The following is a 19466-nucleotide window of genomic DNA, read 5'->3' as shown; positions in this document are numbered from 1 at the left end:
CTATATCATCCCGGTCTAAGACTGTCGCAAATCATCCTATTGTATCTCACACATTAGATGTCTGGGACTCGGCCAATAGGCAGTTTAACCTAGCCCCACATCCTAGCCCCCTGATTCCACTGTTCAATAATCCACGCTTTCGTCCTGGCTGTGCCTCCACTACTTTTGATTGCTGGCAGACTGCCGGAATCAGACTACTTAATGATATCACACAACATTCGTCCTTTCCAACTACAAACCAAATATTAATTTCCTCACAAATATTTCTATCAGTACTTACAAATTAGACATTTGTATTCTTCAGTTGTACCACAAATGACTGCTTGCCCTCTCTCTTCTGTGGAACACCTAGCTTTTTGTAAAGCTTCCACTAAAGGATTTATATCAACTTTATACACATTACTGTCACCCTACTCTATTGAAATTAAAGATGCTCATAAAAGGGCAAAGGGAATCTGACCTGCGAGAAACACTAACTAATGATGACTTACCTGAAATCTATGCAAATGTGGCTTTGAGCTCAATTTGTGTTAGAATAAAAGAAAATACATATAAATTATTCTATAGCTGGTATTACGTCCCCACATGGCTCAATAAAATGAACCCCGAGATTTCCCCTTTATGTTGGCGGTGTAAAAATACTGATGGAATGTTTCTACATATCTGGTGGAACTGCCCAATTCTGATTTCCTTATGGAAGAAGGTCGCGGCTCTGGCTACTTCAATTTTATCACTACACATCCCCTTTAATGCCAACCACTTTCTAGTATCAATGGATATTCCTGAAGTGTCCCATCACCAGAACAAACTATTCACTCACATGGTCCTTGCAAACAGATACTGCATAGCAGCCCAATGGAGGTCTCCTGAAGCCCCTAGAATAGATGAGATTATTGGCAAAATCTGGCACATCCATTCGATGGAATATATAACAAGCACTCTGAGAGGCACTTCCAATAGATTTCTTAAAGTCTGGGATCCCTAGACTCCCTATTTTAAGGTCTCTCCTGCATTTAGCTGAGGGGATAGGACCTATCCATTTGTCTGCACAAGCCGATACCCCTGTATGGGTTTAGCTAGCTGAGTGCGGGTTTGACTAGTCGGATCGGTCATTCATTCATTCACTTATTCATTCATTCATTTACTCATTCATTAATTTACTCATTCACTCATTCAATAAATCATTCATTCATCTATTCATTCATAATGTTCTTTTCTCATCTACTCCCTCTCTTTTTTCTTTATGTGCTCTTTCACTTTTCTGAAAATTCTCTATCTTTTCAGCTCTATACTCACAATATATATATATATATATATATATATATGTATATATATATATATATATATATATATATATAAAAAATATAGCAACATGACAGCACTCTATGTCTTATAACAAAAGTTTAGCTGGTGCAGGGTCCTGGTAATTGATACAAACACTCACTTTTTCCACAGTTGAAAAAAGAATTAGACCAGCACTCACGTTTAGTAGGTGAAAGAAAAAAAGGGTTTTATTCCTGATAAGCCATCAGGATGTACCCCACTGCTACAGTTCGCCCGACAGCCGTTTCAACGCTCAATGGTCTTCATCAGGGGCAGCTGTCACTCTTTCCGGAGTTGCTTTAAATACCAGAGAGGGCGCCAAACACTTTGAACAGGAAGCCCGGAAGCAGCGCGTCGTAGCTGCTGTCCGATTCGTTCCTTCCTGCACGTGGGTTGTGTTGCTATGGTACACAAACCCGGCTCTCTCCTTAGCAACCCGCTCCGGCAGCGTGACCATTCTGTAGTGCAGGCTGATCTGTATTCGTGTGCAGCGGCAGACAGGTGAAGTTGCTGCTGTCAATGTTCCCGGCTTGAGGCACACATGCAGAGTAATTAACCCCACAGAGCGCCAGCAGCATTGAGACACCGACAGCCCAAAAATAATATAAATCATGAAACAATTGTAACATATAAAAATTGTGACATATAAAGCAAGTGAACCAAACATTGTCATCATGCATAGCAAAGGTATCAAACCACTCAGGGAATAATGATATCTAAATGCAACACACCACCATATTGGTGTGTTATAGCCATGGTTAATAGCATCATGCAACATGGGTATCAAACAGGGGTGATGTGAAAGGCCAATGTAAGCGCCATGTAATGTCAGGGACAGAACGGGGATGTTAGTTCGTCACCTATAGGACAAATCTGTCCCTTGGTACAATACCCGGTATTCCCATGCCGTCTCCAAGCATGGTACTAACTGGGCCCAACACTGCTTAATTGCCAAGATCAGACGGGATTGGATGGTTTCCAGTGTGGTATGATTGTATCAGACAGTTGTGCCCATATACAGGTGTGTGCCTCCCGTAGTCTCAGTGTCATCTCCCGTTTCACTGCCAAATCACATCATAGTCCTGTATGTTGGTGTGCAAAGACGACCACCACTATTGATACCAACAGCTAAGCTGTGAAGAGAAAGAATAAACATACACTGGTTCCTTAGATACAACACCCAGTATTCCCACATTGTCTCCAAGTGTGGTACTATCTAGGCCCATCACTGCTTAATTGCCAAGATCAGACGGGATCGGATGGGATCCAGTGTGGTATGGTAGTATCAGTCACCACGGTGTACAAAAGCAATGAGCTATTATACATGTCCAATAAGCAAACTGCAAGAGCCATATGTTGCTCAGACGGACAAAAACAATCAAGCATTAGCGGGTGATATATGATTAAACATATCCATTTAGACAAGACATAAACATGACACACGGCGGTGTCTCAGAAAATTAAACCAAAAGGGTAGATTCTGTGCAATGTTGTACAGAGTCAAAGGAAGCATCCCAAACGGAATTCCTCATTAAGCCCGTTAGGGGCCAATGTTTGTAATCTATCAATCCATTGGGGTTCTCTTTGCAGTAAGATTTTGTTGCGGTCACCACCCCTTTGTAGTGGTGGGATTTGATCCAAAATACAACATTTGAGTTGATTGATAGTGTGTTTTGCCTCCATAAAATGTCTTGCCACAGGTAAATTTGTAAAGTCACTTGAAGTCCCACCCTGGGTAATGCTCTTTTTGATTGTTGAACGATGCTGGCTTAAGCGCTCCTTTAGCATCCTGCTGGTCTTTCCAACATAAAGCAAATTGCATGGACATTTCAGCACGTAGACTACAAACTTGCTGTTGCAGTCAAGTCTCTGTTTAATGGTATATGTCTTGTTATCCTGAGGGTTAATAAACCGATTGCCAAGTAGCAAGAATGAACAGTTTGGACAACCCGTGCATTTGTGAACCCCTGTTTTAGTGGTCAACCAGTGTGAGGGTGTACTCTTCTTTCTCTTAGAAAAATCTGTTACAACAAGCAAATCTTTCAGATTGGGTCCTCTTTTATATGCGAATCGAGGCGGTTGCGGAATGGCTTTTGATAATCCTGGATCCGTGCCAATAAGGTGCCAATGTTCCTGAATCTTGTTGCGGATGAATCTAGAAGCAGTGGTGTACATACTAACAAAGTTAAACCTGTCGTTATCTTTGTTGACAGAGGCGTCTTTATTAGATAGGAGTTCCTCTCTCCTTATTTGACCAATTCTTGTGAGTGCCACGTCAATCTCCTCCTTAGAATATCCACGATCAAGAAAGCGTTGACTCATAGATTGTAGAGCAGATGGTATTACTGAAGGGTCAGAGGTGATCCGTATCACCCTTAGGAGCTGTGAAAAAGGTAATCCTCTTTTGAGGGGTGCCGGGTGAAAACTCGTTGAAAGCAAAAGCGTGTTCCTATCAGAGGCTTTACAGTGGATCCTGGTGGTCAGTGTATTGTTGGACAGAAGAACGGACACGTCCACAAAATTGATTTCTGTTTTGCTAAACGTGATGCTGAATCTAATGCCAGGAAGTGAGTTCAGATGGTCTATGAAAGTAAGAAGTGTTTTCTCTCCCCCATGCCAGATAAAAAACAGATCATCAATATATCTGACATATGTTGACAAGAACTGGCCAAAAAGGGGGTGACCTGTAATGTGCTCTTGTTCATATGCTGACATGAAAATGTTAGCATAAGCTGGGGCCAAAATTTTTGGGCTCTCTGTGTCTCAATGCTGCTGGCGCTCTGTGGGGTTAATTACTCTGCATGTGTGCCTCAAGCCGGGAACATTGACAGCAGCAACTTCACCTGTCTGCCGCTGCACACGAATACAGATCAGCCTGCACTACAGAATGGTCACGCTGCCGGAGCGGGTTGCTAAGGAGAGAGCCGGTTTTGTGTACCATAGCAACACAACCCACGTGCAGGAAGGAACAAATCGGACAGCAGCTACGACGCGCTGCTTCCGGGCTTCCTGTTCAAAGTGTTTGGCGCCCTCTCTGGTATTTAAAGCAACTCCGGAAAGAGTGACAGCTGCCCCTGATGAAGACCATTGAGCGTTGAAACGGCTGTCGGGCGAACTGTAGCAGTGGGGTACATCCAGATGGCTTATCAGGAATAAAACCCTTTTTTTCTTTCACCTACTAAACGTGAGTGCTGGTCTAATTCTTTTTTCAACTGTGGAAAAAGTGAGTGTTTGTATCAATTACCAGGACCCTGCACCAGCAAAACTTTTGTTATAAGACATAGAGTGCTGTCATGTTGCTATATTTTGTACCAATCCCTTTTTTGACTTGCACCAGTCTGTGTGGTTAAGATCCCTATAGTGGAGATTAACCAATCATAATTCTATTTGGAATATCATCATTTATTTAGAACTTTTTTAGGAATATATAGTGATCTTTATTTTTTGGCAGTTGCTCACAGTAACGTATGGTTGCCATTTTTTACATTTTTTTCATTTTTTCTCTTTTTTTCACATCACTCAATACACCCCTGTATATATAAATGTCTACCAGTGCTAACAAAGATTTAGTCTCTGTTCTTCAATTTGACAAAACGGATGCGGAACGGATCCTTTTTGCTAATACTGAATCCCTGGCTTTCGACAAAGACAGTCCAGAGGAATTCATAAATGACTTACTCAGACTAAAAAAGAGAGAAGTTGAACTACATCTGCATGGCTTAACTCTCTCCCAATATTATAAAGAATCTCTTATCCCCAGAGGGTTTAGATTGCACAATCAACCCACACTGGGGAGACACAATATTGACTTTTGCACGAAGTGGTGCAACATCTTGAATAAATGTTCCCAGGATCTAATGCTGCTTGTAATTGAACAGGCTGGTCTAGATCTAACAGAAATCAGAAGGGACATTTCAGAACTAGAGGCTTCTGAACTATTTAGGACGATACAATCTCCTGACTGTGACCTTTTTACTAAATTAAATAAGGACATTGATAAATTTCGTGGTGACCTGTTAAAATTTAAGAAAAATAAATACAAACAGGTCAAACTGGACTATAAGGAGAATAGGGTATATCCCTGGGTCTCACGCAGTGAGCCACGTAAATACAGACCTCAACAGAGACGTGGAGGACGAAGACCTACCACACCATTCACGGATATTGAAAGCAGATCTTAGACGTCAGCAAGCGACTCTGATGCACCATCCACATCTGCACAAGGGGCCACCTGCCTTTCAAGATCTGAGCGCAATAGGAGGGCTCCAAAAAACCCGCTATACCCACCCGTAGAGGTGGGAGAAAAAGGAAGAAAAAAATAACAACAATGGAAAATAAAACACAGACATCAGTGGTCTTCAATTTATCTAAACATGAACTGACGGATGAGGAACTCTCTGTCCTGAACAAGGGATTAACTTTTGTGCCAACTGTTGGACAGGATAGCTTCCATTGGCAGGTTGACCTCTACAAATTGGGAAGACAACTCCGTCTTAAAGACTATTTCTCCAATTCCCCAGGTCCAGACTCTACCACAATGGTTTCATCTTCTACACCTCATTGTCCTTTGAAGAAACCCAGTCAGTTTGACCCACCGACCCTAAATCCCTCAATCCACACCTTCTTAAGGGTACTCAAAAGGGACACAATGCCTTATATAAAGGAACAAAAGCCTAGCTATTCTAACATCACTAAGGGAGAAAGAGCTGCTATCAAATCCTTACAGAATGACAGTCACCTGGTCATCAGGTCTGCAGACAAGGGTGGAGGCATAGTCCTGCTCGATTATGACTATTATGTACAAGAGGCCTATGGACAATTGTCCAACCCAACCTGTTATCAAAAACTTACCTATGACCCCACATGGACATATACAAAGGAAATTGATTCAATAATCAACTTGGGAGTCAACAACAGGTACATCAATCAGACTACTGCTGACTTTCTGACTACGCCTCACCCCAAAACCCCAATCCTATACACGTTACCCAAAATACATAAATCACTGACACAGCCCCCTGGGCGGCCGATCATTTCGGCACGTGGATCCCTATGTCAACCGCTTTCACAACTTGTAGACTTTTATCTACAGCCTCTTGCAAAAAGTGCAGCCAGCTACATTGAGGACACAACTGACTTCTTAAGGAAACTGGATTGCATTAAGCATATCCCTGATGATGCACTATTGGTCACACTCGATGCCTCGAGTTTATATACGAACATTCCTCATGCACTTGGCATTGAATCATGCAGACGGCTAATAACAGAAAGTGATGTGTACTTTGGACCTCCATCAGAATATATGGTGTTATTGCTCAACCTAATTTTGAACAAAAATTATTTTCTGTTTGAGAATTGTTTTTTCCTACAAAAGCAGGGCACCGCTATGGGGTCTAACATGGCTCCAGCTTATGCTAACATTTTCATGTCAGCATATGAACAAGAGCACATTACAGGTCACCCCCTTTTTGGCCAGTTCTTCTGTCCAACAATACACTGACCACCAGGATCCACTGTAAAGCCTCTGATAGGAACACGCTTTTGCTTTCAACGAGTTTTCACCTGGCACCCCTCAAAAGAGGATTACCTTTTTCACAGCTCCTAAGGGTGATACGGATCACCTCTGACCCTTCAGTAATACCATCTGCTCTACAATCTATGAGTCAACGCTTTCTTGATCGTGGATATTCTAAGGAGGAGATTGACGTGGCACTCACAAGAATTGGTCAAATAAGGAGAGAGGAACTCCTATCTAATAAAGACGCCTCTGTCAACAAAGATAACGACAGGTTTAACTTTGTTAGTATGTACACCACTGCTTCTAGATTCATCCGCAACAAGATTCAGGAACATTGGCACCTTATTGGCACGGATCCAGGATTATCAAAAGCCATTCCGCAACCGCCTCTATTCGCATATAAAAGAGGACCCAATCTGAAAGATTTGCTTGTTGTAACAGATTTTTCTAAGAGAAAGAAGAGTACACCCTCACACTGGTTGACCACTAAAACAGGGGTTCACAAATGCACGGGTTGTCCAAACTGTTCATTCTTGCTACTTGGCAATCGGTTTATTAACCCTCTGGAGGATAACAAGACATATACCATTAAACAGAGACTTGACTGCAACAGCAAGTTTGTAGTCTACGTGCTGAAATGTCCATGCAATTTGCTTTATGTTGGAAAGACCAGCAGGATGCTAAAGGAGCGCTTAAGCCAGCATCGTTCAACAATCAAAAAGAGCATTACAAAGGGTGGGACTTCAAGTGACTTTACAAATTTACCTGTGGCAAGACATTTTATGGAGGCAAAACACACTATCAATCAACTCAAATGTTGTATTTTGGATCAAATCCCACCACTACAAAGGGGTGGTGACCGCAACAAAATCTTACTGCAAAGAGAACCCCAATGGATTGATAGATTACAAACACTGGCCCCTAACGGGCTTAATGAGGAATTCCGTTTGGGATGCTTCCTTTGACTCTGTACAACATTGCACAGAATCTACCCTTTTGGTTTAATTTTCTGAGACACCGCCGTGTGTCATGTTTATGTCTTGTCTAAATGGATATGTTTAATCATATATCACCCGCTAATGCTTGATTGTTTTTGTCCGTCTGAGCAACATATGGCTCTTGCAGTTTGCTTATTGGACATGTATAATAGCTCATTGCTTTTGTACACCGTGGTGACTGATACTACCATACCACACTGGATCCCATCCGATCCCGTCTGATCTTGGCAATTAAGCAGTGATGGGCCTAGATAGTACCACACTTGGAGACAATGTGGGAATACTGGGTGTTGTATCTAAGGAACCGGTGTATGTTTATTCTTTCTCTTCACAGATTAGCTGTTGGTATCAATAGTGGTGGCCGTCTTTGCACACCAACATACAGGACTATGATGTGATTTGGCAGTGAAACGGGAGATGACACTGAGACTACGGGAGGCACACACCTGTATATGGGCACAACTGTCTGATACAATCATACCACACTGGAAACCATCCAATCCCGTCTGATCTTGGCAATTAAGCAGTGTTGGGCCCAGTTAGTACCATGCTTGGAGACGGCATGGGAATACCGGGTATTGTACCAAGGGACAGATTTGTCCTATAGGTGACGAACTAACATCCCCGTTCTGTCCCTGACATTACATGGCGCTTACATTGGCCTTTCACATCACCCCTGTTTGATACCCATGTTGCATGATGCTATTAACCATGGCTATAACACACCAATATGGTGGTGTGTTGCATTTAGATATCATTATTCCCTGAGTGGTTTGATACCTTTGCTATGCATGATGACAATGTTTGGTTCACTTGCTTTATATGTCACAATTTTTATATGTTACAATTGTTTCATGATTTATATTATTTTTGGGCTGTCGGTGTCTCAATGCTGCTGGCGCTCTGTGGGGTTAATTACTCTGCATGTGTGCCTCAAGCCGGGAACATTGACAGCAGCAACTTCACCTGTCTGCCGCTGCACACGAATACAGATCAGCCTGCACTACAGAATGGTCACGCTGCCGGAGCGGGTTGCTAAGGAGAGAGCTGTACCATAGCAACACAACCCACGTGCAGGAAGGAACGAATCGGACAGCAGCTACGACGCGCTGCTTCCGGGCTTCCTGTTCAAAGTGTTTGGCGCCCTCTCTGGTATTTAAAGCAACTCCGGAAAGAGTGACAGCTGCCCCTGATGAAGACCATTGAGCGTTGAAACGGCTGTCGGGCGAACTGTAGCAGTGGGGTACATCCAGATGGCTTATCAGGAATAAAACCCTTTTTTTCTTTCACCTACTAAACGTGAGTGCTGGTCTAATTCTTTTTTCAACTGTGGAAAAAGTGAGTGTTTATATATATATATATATATATACACTGCTCAAAAAATAAAGGGAACACTAAAATAACACATCCTAGATCTGAATGAATGAAATTTTCTTATTCAATACTTTGTTCTTTACATAGTTGAATGTGCTGACAACAAAATCACACAAAAATTATCAATGGAAATCAAATTTATTAACCCATGGAGGTCTGGATTTGGAGTCACACTCAAAATTAAAGTGGAAAAACACACTACAGGCTGATCCAACTTTGATGTAATGTCCTTCAAACAAGTCAAAATGAGGCTCAGTAGTGTCTGTATGACCTCCCTACAACCCACACAAGTGGCTCAGGTAGTGCAGCTCATCCAGGATGGCACATCAATGCGAGCTTTGGCAAGAAGGTTTGCTGTGTCTGTCAGCGTAGTGTCCAGAGCATGGAGGCGCTACCAGGAGACAGGCCAGTACATCAGTAGACATGGAGGAGGCCGTAGAAGGGCAACAACCCAGTAGCAGGACCTCTACCTCCGCCTTTGTGCAAGGAGAAACAGGAGGAGCACTGCCAGAGCCCTGCAAAATGACCTCCAGCAAGCCACAAATGTGCATGTGTCTACTCAAACGATCAGAAACAGACTCCATGAGGGTGGTATGATGGCCCGACGTCCACAGGTGGGGGTTGTGCTTACAGCCCAACACCGTGCAGGACGTTTGGCATTTGCCAGAGAACACCAAGATTGTCAAATTTGCCAGTGGTGCCCTGTGCTCTTCACAGATCAAAGCAGGTTCTCACTGAGCACATGTGACAGACGTAACAGAGTCTAGAGACGCCAAGGAGAACGTTCTGCTGCCTGCAACATCCTCCAGCATGACCGGTTTGGTAGTGGGTCAGTAATGGTGTGGGGTGGCATTTCTTTGGGGGACCGCACAGCCCTCCATGTGCTCGCCAGAGGTACCCTGACTGCCATTAGGTACCGAGATGAGATCCTCAGACCCCTTGTGAGACCATATGCTGGTGTGGTTGGCCCTGGGTTCCTCCTAATGCAAGACAATGCTAGACCTCATGTGGCTGGAGTGTCAGCAGTTCCTGCAAGACGAAGGCATTGATGCTATGGACTGGCCCGCCCTTTCACCCGACCTGAATCCAATTGAGCACATCTGGGACATCATGTCTCGCTCCATCCACCAACGCCACGTTGCACCACAGACTGTCCAGGAGTTGGCAGATGCTTTAGTCCAGGTCTGGGAGGAGATCCCTCAGGAAACCATCCGCCACCTCATCAGGAGCATGCCCAGGCATTGTATGGAGGTCATACAGGCACGTGGAGGCCACACACACACACTACTGAGCCTCATTTTGACTTGTTTTAAAGACATTACATCAAAGTTGGATCAGCCTGTAGTGTGTTTCTCCACTTTAATTTTGAGTGTGACTCCAAATCCAGACCTCCATGGGTTAATAAATTTGATTTCCATTGATAATTTTTGTGTGATTTTGTTGTCAGCACCTTCAACTATGTAAAGAACAAAGTATTTAATTAGAATATTTCATTCTTTCAGATCTAGGATGTGTTATTTTAGTGTTCCCTTTATTTTTTTGAGCAGTGTATATAAAAAGAGATGACACTATGGAATTTTCCTTTTTGAAGTGTTTATTCCTTATTTTTTTGGCAACGGTCTTTGGGGGTCATTCCGAGTTGTTCGCTCGTTGATGATTTTCGCTATACTGCGATTTGCTGCTAACTGCGCATGCGCATGGTACGCAGAGCGCATGCGCTAATTTATTTAACAAAAAACTTAGATTTGCTGGTGTTCGAGCGACTATTTTCAGTCGCACTGCTGATCGGTGAATGATTGACAGGAAAGGGGCATTTCTGGGTGGTGACTGAGGGTTTTCCGGGAGTGTGCTAAACGCAGGCGTTTCAGGAAAAAACTCGGGAGTGTCTGGAGAAACGGGGGAGTGGCTGACCGAACGCAGGGCATGTTTGTGACGTCAAACCAGGAACTAAACGGACTGAGCTGATCGCAATCTGTGAGTAGGTCTGGAGCTACTCAGAAACTGCAAAGAATTATTTAGTAGCAGTTTAGCTAATCTTTCATTCGCAATTCTGCTATGCTAAGATACACTCCCAGAGGGCAGCGGCCTAGCGTGTGCAATGCTGATAAAAGCAGCTAGCGAGTGAACAACGCGGAATGAGGGCCTTTATGTGCATTCTAATGTTATGTCTTTTTCTATTAATATTGTTATTATGTATGGTGCATTGAGACCTCTGCGCAGCTTACTTCTCTTGTGTTTTCTGTGTATCTCTGTCATCTCACAAATAAAATGTATTTGGAGAAAAAATAACTTTAAAATTGGAAGAAAATTTTAATTAATCATCAGCTAAGCCTAATAGCAAAACATAAAACCAATGCCAAGGTTGCTCATTGTTTTTTTTTTTTTTCAAATGTGTTTATTAAGTTTTCACAAGGTTTTTCATATAACAAAGTTTCGCAGTGTTGTACATGATAGACTTATAAAAGATAGAGTCATAAACATAAGTTCGTCATCTCTTAAAAGCAAGACACAGTCAAACTGGATAATATTTCGTCAGGGAGCTGATGGAGGAATCATCTAGAGGTAGATTTAGTCCCTTAAGAAATAAGACATTTTAGATGAATCGCTATAATTGGTGAGTTTGAAGCTTGACATCTAAGCCTGGGTGATGTTCTACAACACAGTTAGGTAGTCTCATAATATATTCATAAACCTCAGAAACATACAGGGTGTAAATATAAACAATTTTAACAAAGGGGGTGTAAGGGGGAAGGGGAGAGAGAAAAAAGGGGGGGGGGATGGGATTAACTAGGGGTGCTGCCTATATTCCTGAGAAGTATAGCGTATAAGAACCATTCCTATAGGTGAGTATAGCCTATCCCATAAGAGTCAGCATACCTCTCTTCTTGATTGATTATTAAATTGAGCCTGGCTAGGGGTGTCAGTAAATCCCAGCTCACCATGGAGAAAAGCGGAAAACAGTAGCTGGAATGAGGTGTTTCCCTATCATTACCTCACCATATCTTGGGGTTTTCCCTTTGGGTAGATTCTATATATAAGCCCCATTTCTTGTGAAATCCAACTGACCCATTACAATAATCAGACAGTACGTCATACCTGTCGAATGCCATATATTTCTCAAGTAAGTTAATCACTTCCCTCAATGAAGGAGACCTATGTTTAATCCAAGAGTTTAGGATGATTTTTTTTAGCTACAGTGACTATCATAGTCAAAATAGGAATGAGTTGTCGTCTCCGAGTACCGAGATCCCAAACGTCAAAGTTGGCAAATAAAAGTGGGAGGGGATGTAATGTCAATTGCATGGTGAAAATGGCATTGAGATGGTGTAGTACCTTATACCAGAATTTCTTCACATGACCACATGTCCAGAAGTTGTGTATGAACGTCGCTGATGAAATCCTGCACTTTGGGCAGTTACCACTTTCTTCCGGCACATAATGGCTGCGTTGCCCCTGAGAAATGTATGCCCTGTGTGTGGTTTTCACATGAACCTCCAGGAGTACCGAGGATCGTACTGTCTTTAGCACTGAGTGATAATGTTTAAGTATAGTGTCATCTTGTATGTCTGTGGGAAAATCTGTTGTCCAGGGCCTCTCAATTTGTTTCCATGTGGGATCCTTATTAAGTTTTAATAAAGTTTCATAAGTGATCCTTGGTTTATATTTATTTAATGTACATTTAAGGAAAATGTGCTCCAATGGGTCTAAAGGTGAATGTTGTTTAGGTAGGGTAGGGAGGGTGAGAGCATAGTGTGTTAGTTGGGCATAAGCATAGTAATCCGCAGGTGTGATACCGTAAGTAGCCTGTAGTCGCACGAATGGGATAATGTGACCCCCTGGGTCGAACACCTGGGATATAGCTTTCAGGCCTTTTTGTCGAAAACGTTGAAAGGCAGCGTTTTCGATGCCCGGGCTAAATATAGGGTTGCCCCCCATTGGTAGCCACTGGGAATAACTGGGGTCCCCACCAAGCGAGGTGTGTATAGTATGCCAGGCTGAGTGAGTATCTCTGAGAAAAACATGGTTGTAAATCCGTTTGTCTATGGCCGATTTGGGAACATGTAATAAGGCCCCTGGGGATAATGGAGTAAACAAGGCGCATTCCACTTCATAATTTGTGTATTGACTGCGTTCTAGTAGCCAATCCATGGCATATCGGAAGTGTATGGCTTGAGTGTACAATGATAGGTCAGGGAAACCCAACCCGCCATCCTTTTTGGAGAGACACATTTTTTTGAGAGCTATCTTCGGTTTTTTAGATTGCCAGATAAACTTCGTACAGGCACTATTGAGGGACTTAATGTCTGCCTTAGTTATTTTGATAGGTAAAAGCTGCATAATATAGGTTAGTTTTGGGAGAAGGATGGATTTTATAACTTCCACTCTACCTAATAGGGATAGAGGTAAATCATGCCACTGTTTGAGATACTTTTCTAGTGACGACAGGATCGGGTGGAAATTCAGCTTATAAAGGTTCGCAAGGGTATGTGGGATCTGGATGCCTAAATATTTAATATGGGAGACGGCTAGTTTGATCGATGATATATCGTCCGTTTGAGGTAAACTAGGTGGCGGGCCCCTTAAAACTAATAATTCAGATTTGTTAATATTTATTTTGTAGCCCGAAAAGGAGCTAAATTTGGATATGATCGAGATGGCTGTAGGGATTGAATGCTCTGGGTGTGATAGAAAGAGCAGCATATCGTCCGCAAAAAGCGATAGTCTAAGATCAGCCGAGCCTATCGATATGCCTTGGTAGAGGGGGGATTGTCTCAAGGCGACTGCTAGGGGTTCTAATGCAATCGCAAATAGTAAGGGGGATAGGGGACATCCCTGTCTAGTGCCCCTCAAAATGGGGAAAGGGCCGGATAGAGTGCCATTACATAGTATGTTTGATGCTGAGTCTGTATATAAGGTTTGGAGGAAGTGTGTAAATTGTATTGGGAAGCCAAATTTGGAGAGGGAACGGAATAGGTGATCCCAGTGTACCATGTCAAAAGCTTTCTCTGCATCAAGAGACAGTATTGCCCTCCCTGAGTTTGACATGGCACCCTGGGAATCACTCACCGCAGCCAAAACCTTCCTGATATTGGTAACTGGATTCCTACCTTGGATAAAGCCCGTCTGGTCGGTGTGTATTAGGGTCGGTAAAAGGGGTTTCAATCTATCTGCTAAGATCTTGGTCATGATTTTATAATCTAAATTGAGGAGTGAGATAGGACGGTAGGAACCTGGATCAGAGAGGTCCCTTCCTGGTTTCGGCAGTAGTCTTAAGAGTGCTCTGTTAAAATAGATGGGAAGTGCGTTAGTGAAGAGAATTGTGTTATAAACTTTAGTCAAAATTGGTACAATGTGATCTGCCAGTAATTTGTAGTAATCCGCCGTGAGGCCATCTGGGCCTGGCGCTTTTCCCCTTTTAAGATGTGCTATACCGTCCCTTACTTCTTGCTGTGATATCTCAGAAATCAGGGTTAGGCTTTTATCTGTAGTCAACTGTGGCAGTGCTAGGTTTTCCCAAAACTCAGTTTCCTGGACTGTGTCAGAGTACGGGGCCGAGTATAGTTTTTGATAATAGTCAAGTAATACTTGCGCTATCTGTGCATTATCCGTGGTAAGACCACCATTAGTTGTTTTTAGCGGATGGATTATGGAGGGGGGGCGGGTACCCTGGAGCATGTTTGATAGGAGCTTGCCCGACTTATTTCCAAATTTGTGGAATTTAGCATCTCTGGAAAAGGAGTAAGACATCTCCATCTTAATGAATACCTGTTCATGAATTAATTTGGCCTTTTGATAAGCGGATCTATTTTGTGGGGTGGGTTTGGCTGCAAATGAGAGGAACGTCCTAGAGATCAGATCGTGTGCTTCTAAATATTGTTTAGTTAATTGCTTTTTAATTGTAGAAGAGTGTGAGATAATCTCACCCCTTATAGTAGCTTTGGAAGCCTGCCAGAAGATGATGGGGTGTGTTTGTTTAGTGTCTGCGTTATGTGTGTCATAAGTAGCCCATGCATCTAGAACCGCCTGCTTCAGCTTGGAGGAGGTTGCCAAAGTGGATGGGCATCTCCAGTTGATATAGCTGCCCTTATCCCGTGAGAGTTGGATTTGAATCCAGATCAATGCGTGATCTGATAAATGTATTGGCTCCATATCAGCTATGAGCGTGGTTGATAAGAGTTTGGTGGAAACTAATATATAGTCAATACGTGACATTGTATGCTTGGCAGCAGATAGGCATGTAAAATTTCTATCCGTGGGGTGTAATATACGCCACAGATCTAGTAGTAGCAGTTGTCGTGCTAATTCTGGGACCCCCAGAGTGGGCAGTTTTCTTCTGCCAGTGCGCGGTTGTTGTCTATCTAGGTGTATGTTTGAGATCAGGTTAAAGTCACCTCCTAGCAAAACAAACATATGTAGACGTGGAGTTAGGATGGTTATGATGTGTTCGAAAAACTTTCTTTCATAAATATTAGGAGCGTATACATTCATGCAATAGAATAGCTGATGTTCAATCTTTAAAGTGCAAGAGACATATCTGCCAAGGGGGTCCGAAATTACATCAGACACCTCCACAGGGAAGTGTCGTCTCGCCAGTATAGCCACCCCTCTTGCTTTGGAATTATAGGAGGCCGAGGCGAGCACCACCCATCCTAGCATATTTAGTTTCAGGGTTTCAGGTGGGGTAAGGTGGGTTTCCTGTATATATACTAGGTCAAAGCGTAATTTACGGAGATAGATTAAAATGCGCTTCCGTTTTTGGGGCGAGTTTATGCCACCTACATTCCAGCAGCCTAGTTTAAGTGTCTGTGTCATCTAGAAAAAGGAGTGACGTGACATAACCCCACAGGCAGTATTCTAAGGACATTTTCAGGCAGCATAAGAGGTGTGGGAGGGGGAGGTGGTGGGGGGGGGAGGCTAACTGGGGACGAAAGAAAAAAACAACAAAAAAAAAAAACAACTAACAAACCTACATATAAGCATTCCTAATGAGGAATTCTCCTCAACAAACTGTTAGAAGATAAGATCCGTGCTCCTATATCGGAAGCACTATATCATGTGCACTCCTACGCCGGGGCGCCTCACGTGAACATCATGTGGAGCCTGCCAGCTTAATGCACTGGGCTCCTAATTAGAGCCTTAGGTCATAGAGGGGGGTGGTGGGGTAGGGGAGGGGGGGAGATAAGCGAAGTGCACATCAGGCAATATAGCTTAGCACGATAAGCATTAATAATTACACAGATAACAAAAATCTAATGTTAGATCAGTGGAAAGAAGACAACTCATAATCATACATTTCATTCACATTCAGACATGTGTGATCTTGAGCGAGCATTCTCAGCATATTCCTGGAGATAAGCCTTTGCGTCAGCTGGGCTTAGGAAGTCCAAGAAGGATGACCCATCATAGATACGCAGGCGTGCCGGGTAAAGAAGTGCAAATTTACATCCGTCCTGCACTAGTTGTGAGCAGATAGGAGCGAAATCCTTTCTCGCCTTGGATAACTCCGCAGAGTAGTCCTGGAAAATGAGAATCTTGTTTCCATTCCATATCAGATCTCTGCATCTGCGTGATGCTGTCCAGAGCAATTCTTTATGTAGATAATTAAGGCTTTTAAAAATAACAGCGCGTGGACGCGCTCCCTCTTGTTGGCGCTGCGGCCCCAGTCTGTGTGCTCTTTCTATTATTAAATCCTGGCATCTGTCAGCTACTTTGAGCAAGGATGGCAAGGTGATTCGGATAAAATCAAAGAGCGCTTGACCTTTGACCTCCTCAGGTAGACCTACAATTCTTAGATTTTGCCTGCGTGAACGATTCTCCAAATCCTGTACCTTATTGTGCAGCTGATGTATTTCATTTGCCTGTGCAGAGACTCGTTGTTTTAAAGAGCTGACGTCTGCAAAATTCTCCCCCAATCTATGTTCGGTATCTAGAACTCTCTGTGAGAGTGATGCCAGTTGCTGATTAATTTGAGCAGTCTGTGCTTTCAGAAGGGGATCAATAGCCAGTCTAACTGCCTGCACCATTTCCCCATAAGTAACAGGACGGTCCATATGTGGGATCACCCTGTCTGTTGTATCTGATAATGTAGGGGAGCGGGGGGGAGACTCACCCTCTGAGAAGTGCTGTGCTTCGATCCCGGGAGAGCGGACACGCTGAGGCAGGATGGCAGGAGAGGAGCACGCTGTGACTGTGCTGGCGTCCGGCGCCATCTTGGAATCTGCCCGGCGCTTCTCCTTGTCCTTAGCTCCGCGGTTCTTGGAGGACGGCATGGCGGTAAGATACTTGTCCATGTACTGGACTCTTCCCCTGATAATCGGTGGTGGCTGGCAGTGTTATGGAGGCGGCTAGCGCCGTGAAATCGGTAGTGAGGGGGCCCGGACAGCGGAGCTGAAGTGATCAGCAGCCGTTCATGCCGCTGCCGGAACCGGAAGTCCCAGGTTGCTCATTGTTAATCACCTACAACATTATAAACAAATAGTAAAAATCCATGTATATGTGAAAGGTCAGATAACATAACAGTCTGAAAAATCAGCAGATTGAACATTCTCACATTAGTAACATAGCCATGAACAAGTATATACTGTACTATGTGAATGAATGGTTGGTTAGGGTCACCAGAAGGACCAGTATATACAGTACTGTACTATTTGAATAAATGGTTAGTCTTGGTCACCAGATGACCAGTATATACTGTACTATGTGAATGTGTGTTTAGTTAGGTTCACCAGATGTCCAGTACACATTGAAAAATGATTATACAAATTGTACATCTGGAATTGTTGTCCTTGTTGATAGTGATTACATTATGTAGGGCAAATTCGGTGCTCTCACCACTTTGATATGGCATCACACGTCAAGCATTTCTCCTCCACTACATCTTTCTGGTGGTAGTTGAGAATATCATCCTCTGCTCCTCAAACTGGAGCCAGATTACAAACTTCCAGCATAATGTTGACAATTAATGAGTTGCAACCAACAGGTTCTTATGTAAGAAGCTGCTTATTCCATTTCCTCATGTCAAGGGTCAGCACTTCTTTTGGGGACAAACACTGATACTACATCACATATTACTGTGGTTGCCATAGTAATGTTATGATAGTGAACAAATTGTAAATCATTGACAGCAGGTTGAAATACAACTCAAAGATAAAATTAACCAGAGATGTACTTATTATAAATGGGATGCGTTCAATTTGCCAGCTTTTTGGATCCCAGCAGTCAGGTTTCCGACGCCGTAACCCGCCAGCCAGAATACCGGGAACACAGAACTATAGAGTAGGAATAGATCCTGTGGTGAGTGCTGCAACCCACCGAGCCTGCAGCATGATAAGCACAGTGAAGCCACAAGGGGACTCATTGCACTCGTCTTGCTGCTGGCATTCTGGCGGGTGGGATGCCGCTGTCTGAATATGGACACCCGGAATCCCGCCCACTGGTAAATCATACTGAATCCTAATAAAAATGCAAGCTTCAATTTACAGAGTATTTTACCTTTAAGTAAATAATGTTTTCACATGGTTTAAATAAAGTCTAGAATTTAGCATTAAAAGCTCATACCATAATCACATTAGATTAATGAAGACTTTTTTTACATAGACATGAGGTTTACGTTGTCACAGGCATAGAACGTATGCAAACACATGTTGAAAAATAATAATTTGCATATCTTTACTCACAATATCTTTATTCCTGTATTCCCTGGTTCTGTGTGGAAATGCTGTATACATTAATAAAACATTATATTCCACTAAAAAGTACCATTGGCAATGTGCTTTATTTACAGAGGGTGTTCTGTGGAGCACATTACTTACACTCCTGGGTCATATTTTTATGCTTGATTCACACATATGCAAATTCTGATGTTTTCTAGATAATTAAAGCCAGATTTAGATGCCTTCTCAAAAATAACGCCCCATAGACTCACAATGCATAACTTTTACTCTGCAATTTCATACAGAAAACAAATGGAAAAACAATCTATTAACCACAGTGATTGAAGTTGCTTGCAACAAAATATTAAAAAATCAAATCCTATTGTTTATGAGTTTAATTAGTTGCTCCCAATCAATAGGTACAAAAAGTAATTCTGTGGGGAATCCTTCTGGCAAATATTGTTAAAGTAGGAGAGACAGAATTAGGCAGAAGGAAAGAGAGCGAAAAGAGAGATACTGTACAGTAGGCTGAGGGGAAGAAAGAGAGAAAGAAGGAGGGAGAGAAAAAAGGATGAGGGAGAGAAAGGTGCAGGTGATGGA

At 42.9% G+C, this 19466-nt stretch overlaps 4 pseudogenes; 2 read left to right on the top strand and 2 right to left on the bottom strand.

Annotated features, from left to right (window-relative positions):
- Window positions 1-2203: 2203 nt before the first annotated feature.
- LOC134936921 (5S ribosomal RNA) lies at window positions 2204-2323 on the bottom strand (annotated as a pseudogene).
- Window positions 2324-2491: 168 nt separating this feature from the next.
- LOC134944827 (5S ribosomal RNA) lies at window positions 2492-2611 on the bottom strand (annotated as a pseudogene).
- Window positions 2612-8018: 5407 nt separating this feature from the next.
- Window positions 8019-8138, top strand: LOC134944822 (5S ribosomal RNA; annotated as a pseudogene).
- A 168-nt stretch (window positions 8139-8306) lies between these two features.
- LOC134936910 (5S ribosomal RNA) lies at window positions 8307-8426 on the top strand (annotated as a pseudogene).
- The last annotated feature ends 11040 nt before the right edge of the window (window positions 8427-19466 follow it).

Source organism: Pseudophryne corroboree, chromosome 1 (genome assembly GCF_028390025.1).
Source record: "Pseudophryne corroboree isolate aPseCor3 chromosome 1, aPseCor3.hap2, whole genome shotgun sequence".
Classification (NCBI taxonomy): domain Eukaryota; kingdom Metazoa; phylum Chordata; class Amphibia; order Anura; family Myobatrachidae; genus Pseudophryne; species Pseudophryne corroboree.
This window is presented reverse-complemented; position numbering and strand designations above follow the sequence as displayed.